Raw genomic sequence first — 8,936 nt, 5'->3', positions numbered from 1 at the left:
ACGCACTTTCAAGCTCCCCTACCTGGAGGTTCAAAATTTACTAGCAACCATTCACCCCATTCGCACTTCTTTGGTTCATGAATTTCATCACCACATTCAGTCACAACATGTCCAATCAGACTGCAAAAGTCATAGAAATCTGGGAGCTTCTCATACTCCACGGGGTATTTTTTTCTCTCCTTAAGTGTCAACTGAACAAATCTTACGAGTGGTGTATCTAGTTTCAGGAATACTCTTGCACGCAAGTACTTAGAGGGGTTCAGCCTTCCCTCATTTACCACCACTTTGAGAGGAGGAACACCAACTTTTGCAGCAATCTTCTCGGCCAATGTTTTCTTTTTCATCAGGCCTTCAGGGATTCCCACAATTCTCGCCCAGACAGGGATTCTGTCTAGCTTATACTGTCGAATATCCGAGATGCCGTCGTATTCTTCCATCACCACTGTTGCGTTCCAAAAGATCCATGGGCCGGCGCCCATCACACAATTCCAGTCGCACAAGCAAAAAAAATTGAGCCAGGAAGATGTTGCTCTCCTTTGGTTTGAAAGTCACACCTTGCGCCGCTGCCCATGCGTTCCGCATCGATTTGAACAACGAGACATGGCTAAAAGGTTTCTGGGTATGAACCCTAAAAACAGCGATCCATCGAGTTTCCGCCAACAGCTCTTCCACTTCACCTGACAGATCAAGTTCTTCTTCCTCCCCATGGAGGTTTAGGCCCTCAAACCTATCTTCCAACGTCGTCGCACTCGGGCGACTAGTCTTAACTTCCACCCGCGTCTCCGCCTATGCCGCCCATAGGCACCTCTCCTCCCGCTGCTCCTGCCATGCAAGCTCTCCTGCGAGCACCATACACACTCAGCCAGAACGATCCCTGGAATCTCAGCTTTGAGGACTAGTAGATCGGACGAGGGAAAAGTAGAACCCTAGTGGTCGCCGCTGGGGAATAGGGGAACCCTAAAAAGACCAAAAAAAAGCAAAAAAAAGAGTCAAATCGCACCATCTCTATAATAAGTAAATGCCTTTTTTTCTCCTGAGGTTGTCGGAATTATTCGCAATAAAATATTGGCTAGGGGAAAGGCACGGTACTTCCTTCGGTTTGGAAAAACTTGATGATGTTTTTTTTCATTTGACTACCTACCACCAGCCTCTGTCATCATTCCAAATGTTTGCTATCTGCCTCGCTAGTTACGGCACAAAGCTGGCCTGTACATGGTATCTTTGATCTTTTGAAAAAGATAAAATCAACAAAAGAAAAATATATTCTGACAAGAGACTGATATGAATCTTAAAGTTTTCTTTATCAGGCGTTGGTATGTTTACTACCTTAAGCAGTGTCATCACATCATTGTAGATTGCTCTGTATGTAGGAAATAAGGTAGATATGTGTTTGGAATTTTCATACCTCTTACAGCATCATTGTTGTTTTCAGGATAAGGAGACAATGGACGCCAACCATAAGTTCAGAATACTGAAGTTAAAGAAATAGGTTCAGGCTACTTAAGTTCAAAATAAAATATCAGACTACTTCTCAGCAGTTAGACTCGATGGATTTCTATTCATAGATATTTACTTTCGTTTCCTTCAAACTCAAGATCAATACACACCAGGAATCAACAACTCAAATACGATGCACTGCAAATCAGAAACTTTTAAGGAGTGTCTAGTTTCCAGTCATGTGTTTTTCAATTCGCTTTAGGTTGGATTTTTTTTTTGCCTAGTCACGTCATGGCACGTGTCTCAGTATTTTCAGCCTGGACTTGCCATGAAAAATGGACTGTTTTCATTTTAATTTTAGGTTGGATTCCCACCTCGCCTCTTGGATCTTCAAACGAGTATTTCCGCCAGCGTGTCCTTAACGGGCTGGCTTGCAAACCCGTTACCGCTCAACACAGACAAACAAAAGTACAGCATCCAGCCCTACCCCTTCCCCTGCAGACTAAAAACTGAATCCTGGAAAAGGCCGAGGAAAACTACCATTGAACTTAACCAGACTAATACATCAACAGAACTAACTAGTACGTACATCAACAAATAAATAACTTCTCTAATTCAGACATACAAGCAGCAGCAGCAGCAGCAGCAGCAGCAACAGCAGCAACAACAACAACAAAGCCTTTAGTCCCAAACAAGTTAAGGTAGGCTAGAGGTGAAACTCATAAAATCTTGCAACCAACTCATGGCTTTGGCACATGGATAACAAGCTTTCACGCACCCCTGTCCATAGCTAGCTCTTTGGTGATACTCCAATCCTTCAGATCTTTCTTAACGGACTCCTCCCATGTCAAATTCGGTCTACCCCGCCCTCTCTTAACATTCTCCACACGCTTTAGCCGTCCGCTATGCACTGGAGCTTCTGGAGGCCTGCGCTGAATATGCCCAAACCATCTCCCATGTCAGATTTAGGATTGTCAAAATGAAGAAATAGGAAAAATGCAGGAATAGGATGGCATGTCCCGTAGTATCCTACAAGATTTAAAAGAATATTTGATAGCGCGGGAAAAACAAAGAAATTCTACAAAGAGGTTTGAATGGATGAAAATTATCCTCCAAAATGTAGTACAAATGGATCCTATGAACAAATTCCTAAGGATGCCAATCCTACGAATCAAACGAGCATCACAGGAAAAATTCCTAAGGGTTCAAATCCTCCAAAAATTCAATGCAATTCCTTTGAATCAAAGGAGCCCTCAGACACACAAACAGATTCTCTAATTCAGACACACAAGCAGATTCTTTCGAATTCAGTCACACAAGCAGATTTTGCACATTATTCTGTTACTGTTACATTATGCCTGCAATGAATCCCAAAAATGATGAGAAGACTACACGAAACAGAGAGATGATTGTTGCTATTGACCATAGCTACAAGACATAATGAGATAACTACATGACTGAGACCTGACAAAGCAGATTGCCTCTGGTCACATCGTTGAACGACATCTTTGCATTGCATGGGACGATCCGTGCAGCAAAAAAAGGAAAAGGGTAGAAAATACACACACAAAATGATGAGATACGAAAAGGAGGGAAAAAAGAGAATAAATGAGTATTTGCACGAGATTGTTACCACTGATATTTCAAAGTCCCCTGCTAGAAAACCCCCAAATGATGCGCCCGTAGATTAGCAGTTTGCGCAATAAGACTGACTTGGCACTCCATCTGTTGGGCATGATGAAAAAAAGAGATTTGCCAGTCGTACACAAAAAGCAAGAATGCACAAAGAAAATCCCGCGGGCCTTTTTGTGGGGTACAACATAAGAAGTTTGCTGCTACCGACAACTAAAAAATGAACAAACAGAGGTGGCTTGCCATTCCCCAAAAAAAACTAGACTGCATATACATAACCTAGGTTGATCATACTCTATCTAAAAGAAATATGATTGCTGGGTATACCATAAAAAATATGAAGCAAAGCATATCTAAAAAATCTGTCTCCACACACTAAGAAAACAACACTAGAACATGATGGTTAACAATAATTGACTATGATCAAGAAAGGATGACTGACCAAAATTATAAAACATGATCAAATTGATAATCTAGATTGACTATGGAACAAGAATAAAAAAGAAAAAGGGTTACAACTTGGCTGCTAGTAGCACTTCTGATATTGAGCATAAAAAACAATAACAAGATGTTTAAGCCCTGTTCGGATACTCTCCGCTCCGCCACAGCAGCTCGCGGAGCGGATGGAGCGCCAGCACAATTGCTGGGAGCGGCTCAGACCGCGCTCCTCGCGCGGAGTGGAGTTAGCAGACGGGAGAGATTCCGAACACCCCTTTAGTTTTTATGATGATCTTCTTGCTTGTATGTGTAGGTTGCTTCACCGTAAAAAAAATATAACATGATGCTAAAAAACACTTGAATAAAACAACTAGAAGATAAAGGTGTGCTAAATTAAATTTACGGAGCCATCATTTAGAAACAAAACGGATGAAGACTCATTTGCTGCTGCACATGAGATATAAAATATGAGGTGCCTAAGAAGAAGCAAGTAGAGAGTGGAAAATAACAAAAACTAAGCGAACAGGGAAGGACCTACTGAACACAGTTTATGCCTTTGGGTACTGGAAACAAGATCAAAATAAGAGACTAGGAAGAGAAGCGGGTGACATGCTAAACAAGACTGAGAAAACTAAAGAGAGATTAGATAAGAAAAATGAAGAATGAAACTAGGAACCTAAGAGACTAAGAAAGAGAGACTGAACAAAATGATGGGAAAATAAAGAAGAGCAAACTGATGAAACTGAGAACCAGAGAAAACAGAAAAAAGAGTGAGATCCTTAGGGAATTGGAAAAACTAAAAAACTGAAAGAATGATGAACTAAAAACTGATAAAATACTTATCAAATACTAGTGACAAAGACCTATGAGAAACAGAACCAACGAAGTATGCGAATCATGCCACTCCCTGTTTAAAGAAACCTGACTGATGACTGATACAGAAATGAAAACATGGAGACTGGTACTGAGAACTAAACCCACATGCACATATAGACTGACTGAACATGGAATGAAATAAATTAAACAGAAATAAACTATAATAAGAAAAAATTAGAGACTGAAAAAAGAAAATTGATACAAAGAACTAAACCTAAATGGCAAAGGCTAAGTGAAAAAGTAAAACTGAAATAAGCAAGACAACATCACTAAGACTGAAACAAAAACTAAGAAACTGAAGTAAATCTAAAGAAAATGAAGAAAGTGAATGACTAATAAAACTAAGAAACTAAATAATGATGGACTGATCAAAACAAAAACAAAATCCTGATTAAACAATGCATGATAAGAAGTTGCACAAACATGAGCCTGAACCCATAAGGCCAGAGCGCTCTGCCTGAGGTACAACATGCTCATGAGGAGACTGCTCCACATGGCTTCAAAGGGGTCGAAGAGTAGAATGAAGTATGAATACATACTAGGAGCAATTGATAGTGCTGAGGAATGAAAAGCAAAATCAAAACGAAGAAACAGAGGAAAATATGTAGCAAGCCAGCTCACTTAGGATAGTTGCAAAAAGTTAGTGTTGAGGGTAACAACAGCCCGATGATAATATTTTACAGTGGCAAATGCTCGATGAATAATCAAATGATGGAACAAATGAAGGTACAAGATAAAGTGATTTACAGAACCCATTTTACGCCTTTGACAGCCCTGAGAAGAACAATGAATAATCCAATAAAAAAGAAGAAAATAAGATAACCTGATACAAATGAAATACTCCGGTGCAAAGAAAGAAAATTAGAGGGAGTACACACTGAACGCATCCCTGCCTGCCCCCTGAGTATATCCGCATGCTGAGTAAAAGTAGGAGGTAAAAAGATGGCAGCGATAGAAAACTGCAAGTAGACAGAAAATAGTTGAAGCATTACGGACCAAAGAGCGCTAAAAGGGCGTCATTACAGTAGGCAAAAAAAGTTTCAGTCTAGAGATTTGTCTGTAATCCCCCCCCCCCCCTACATCTGCGTTCAGAGTCTAAAAAAATTGATCTGAACGAATGAATATCACTGGGGAATATCTAAGACTAAAATATTACTGAATAAAACAAGGTGAAAACATGATATGCTGACTAATTGCCTATTTCGCAGCTAAACTGAAAATAAAATGGAGAAGATACAGAAAAGTAAAGATGATGGGCTACACAAAACTCAGGAAAAACTAAAACTACACTGATAATCAGTTCACAATTAGTTATGCCATAAAAAACTGATTATCCCACTCTATTATCCCAAAAACTGATTGCTGAACCTACAAAAACTAATTGCCCCATAATATAATCCAAACTTATTTTGCATAAGATAAAATTATACAAACAACATCCCCAACGAGTATAAAACCTGATTCCCTGAACCTACAGAAGTGATTATCCCATACTACTATCCCTGACTTATCCTGCATAAGATCTCGCTGCAGAAACGAAAAACTAAAATGAAGAAAACTAAACTGACACATCCATCAGGGCCTGCAGTTTTACAAAAAAAATAGGATATTCTAATGCAAAGAAGCGCTGATTAACAGCGTCTCATTATCGCATTTAAGGAGCGATGCAGTTTCAGCTACCTTACAGTTTTTACTAACATACGATGGCTCTAAAAAATGAAAACAAATCTGGTTAACAGTACCACACACAGCTGATTACATCAGTACAAAAGCTTTTAGTGCTTTAACAAACAGTAGTTCTAGCAATAAAAATGATTTGGAAGCATGACTGATAGCTAATTAGATCAGTAAAAACGCAATTCGCAGCAACAGGAGCAACACATATATGGAAAATATAAGAAATCGGCCCCTTCTCCCCAATCAGACACGTTGAACACGCAGAATTTCAGAAACGATTTGCCAAGCGCTATTCCTGTGCTATGCTATCGCATGAAAATTGCTAGCCCACCACAGATGACAACAGCCTTCAAAAATGGAACTGAGATCTGAGTAAACACGATGCACGCATAGACGAAGAAAAAGAAAAGAGGAAAAATTAGCTACTGGGCACAAATTAGACAGAGGAAGGCGAAGGGGCAAATCAGGCAATACCTTCCGTCCGACCGGAGACCATGACTGCTACCCCACGCCCACACCCACCACTCACTGACGGCGGCAGAGCTCCGGAGAACTCCTGTCCAAACCAACACCCCTCTTGCCTCCCGCCGTTCCCGGACCACGCGCCTCCCTCCTACCAGCGCTGCTCGTCGGCAGCTCGCCGCAATCCATGGCCGCTAGCCAACTCCTACCACTGATTCACGAGCGAGATGCCGCTTCCTCCCTGTTTCCGCAACCCAGCCCCATTCCAATCCCCTCCTCAGCTAAGCAAAATCCGGCAAAAAAATGAGCAGGCAGCACGGCACGACGGGCGGGGCCCAAAATGAGCGACCCGCAAATCCGGAAACGAAAAGAAGCCCAACAACAACAAACAAAGCCCCAGACTCGCACGCACAGAACACAGAGCAGCACTGAGATTCATACGGAACGAACGGCCCAAAAAATGACCTGAAGCGAAATTAAAAACAGACGGCTGAAAAATAGTAAAACTGAACTTTTAATACAGCTTTAGATGTTAAAAACAAGCATCAACAATACCAGAGCATCGAACTAGATTAGACGCAGGCGTTGACAATGACCATCCAGGTTATCCATACATCAAACCAGATCACATGTATTTCTAAGCTTTCTGACCAAGAAAGAATCTCTAACTTAGCACGAAGAAAAAAATTAGGCCACCTCCATTTCTGCACTTTCAGAATCATCCAAGTGCTCAGCTTGATCACAAGAGCCATCGTTGTCACAATCTACCTGCATTTCTTACGATTGCAACAAAATATTCAGCAATGTGATAGACAATTAGACATGATACTAAGCAACATGGTAACAAGTTTACCGGAAAGGGCGTTGTCCGAGCAGGCAGCCCAGGGCGGCGGCGTGAGCCGCCTCTTGGCCCGGGCGACCGAGCCGGCGTGCTGCACCAGCAGCCCGGGAACCGCATGCCCGCCTTGGCGCCGATCCCCTCGCACACCAGGCACAGGAACCACCCCGTCTCCCTCGCTCCGCCTCGTAGAATCCCCTCGGGCTCAGAGCCCGCGTCCCTAGGCCCTGTCGGCGGAGGGTTCCGCTGGAGGGCCCCAGATCCAGGAGGCGGAGGGCGCGGCGCCCGCGGGCGAGGACGGGTCACGCGGCCCGGGCCTGTCTTCGGGTGGCGCGCAGGGGGCGGAGGCGGCAGCCGGGGCACCGAGGGGCTCCCACTGGGCGAGCGCGAGGGCGAGGGTGTCCTCCCGCTTCCGCTGCCGCTTGCGCTCGCGCTTCTCCTCCTTGTGCTTGCGGCGCTCGCGCTTCTCCTCCTTGCGCTTGCGGCGATCGCGCTTCTCCTCCTTGCGCTAGCGGCGCTCCCGCTTCTGCTCCTTGCGCTGCTCCTTGCGCTCCCGCTTCTGCTCCTTGTGCTTGTGGCGCTCCTCGCGCTTGAAGGCCGTGGTCTTGGCTGCCCGGAGGCAGGGTTTGTGGCTAGGGTTCGGAGCGGGGGGGCAGGAGGGAGACGTCGGGGTCGGGGTCGGGGTCGGGGTCGGGCTCAGACACCATTGCCCTGGCGGCGGCGCGCGAGATCTGGGTAAGCGTGTGGGTGGGTGCAGGATGAACGAACCACCGCCCGCGATTTTGATTGTGTCGGCCAAACCGCCCGTGCTTCGCCGGCCGATCGAGAAGGGGATCAGCTATTCATCGCGCTGGGGCGCTGAGGTCGGGTGTGTCGATCCAAGAAAAAAGGGGGGCTTCGAGTCAAAGATAATCTCTCTCCTGGCTAAATGGTGGTGGAAGTGATACGGGGGATGGCCTCTGACAAGAGGTGAATAGAGCGTATCCGAAATCAAATGAATAGAGCGTATTCGGAATCAAATGATCGATTACTCTTGTCGATGGTTACAGCGGCTTTTATACAATCTGAAGAGACGCGACGATCCAGAAACGAGGGATGAAATCCGAAAATGGGCTGGCCCCTACCAATACCCAGCTCGTGAGGGGGTACGCGCCAGGTCGCTCACTGGCGCCCCGCACACAAAATATGAGGCATTGTCGAGAAGCAGACGTGCCTAGCTCGCCATGGGGCTAAACGGGTTGTGCCTAGCCCACTGCAAGTTTGAGGCCATGCCTGGGCCGCGAGGCGTGTGCCAGCCCGGCTCGGCACATTTGGTAGGTGGGCCGGCCCAGGCACAGCCCACCCGGCTTGAAACATCGTGCATTCAATTTGGATAAGACCGTCCCGACATAGTGCAATTTCGAGGAGCAGCAGAAACCCAACTTCAAATAAGATAGAAGACGAAGTAGAGACAAATTACATGTGATTATCTTTTTGAAGTGGCCCGCGCACATATTGTTTCGATCGTAGATACTACTCCTTCCAGATCGAGCGACCAAAGAAGCCCCACACGCTCGTTCCTCTGTGCTGCCAACCC

At 44.8% G+C, this 8,936-nt stretch overlaps 1 long non-coding RNA gene across 2 annotated transcripts; it reads right to left on the bottom strand.

Moving 5' to 3' along the window:
* Positions 1-1,947: 1,947 nt before the first annotated feature.
* On the bottom strand, positions 1,948-8,507 carry LOC125544858. Of its 2 annotated transcripts, XR_007299754.1 has the most exons (3): positions 7,376-8,480; positions 3,071-7,290; positions 1,948-2,369 (listed from the first exon to the last, which is right to left on the bottom strand). It is a non-coding gene; the product is annotated as an uncharacterized LOC125544858 (long non-coding RNA). The 2 variants fall into 2 exon arrangements; XR_007299753.1 differs by lacking the exon at positions 1,948-2,369 and having other exon boundaries at positions 6,995-7,298; positions 7,376-8,507.
* Between the last annotated feature and the right edge of the window lie 429 nt (positions 8,508-8,936).

Source organism: Triticum urartu, chromosome 3, assembly GCF_003073215.2.
Source record: "Triticum urartu cultivar G1812 chromosome 3, Tu2.1, whole genome shotgun sequence".
NCBI lineage: Eukaryota > Viridiplantae > Streptophyta > Magnoliopsida > Poales > Poaceae > Triticum > Triticum urartu.
This window is presented reverse-complemented; position numbering and strand designations above follow the sequence as displayed.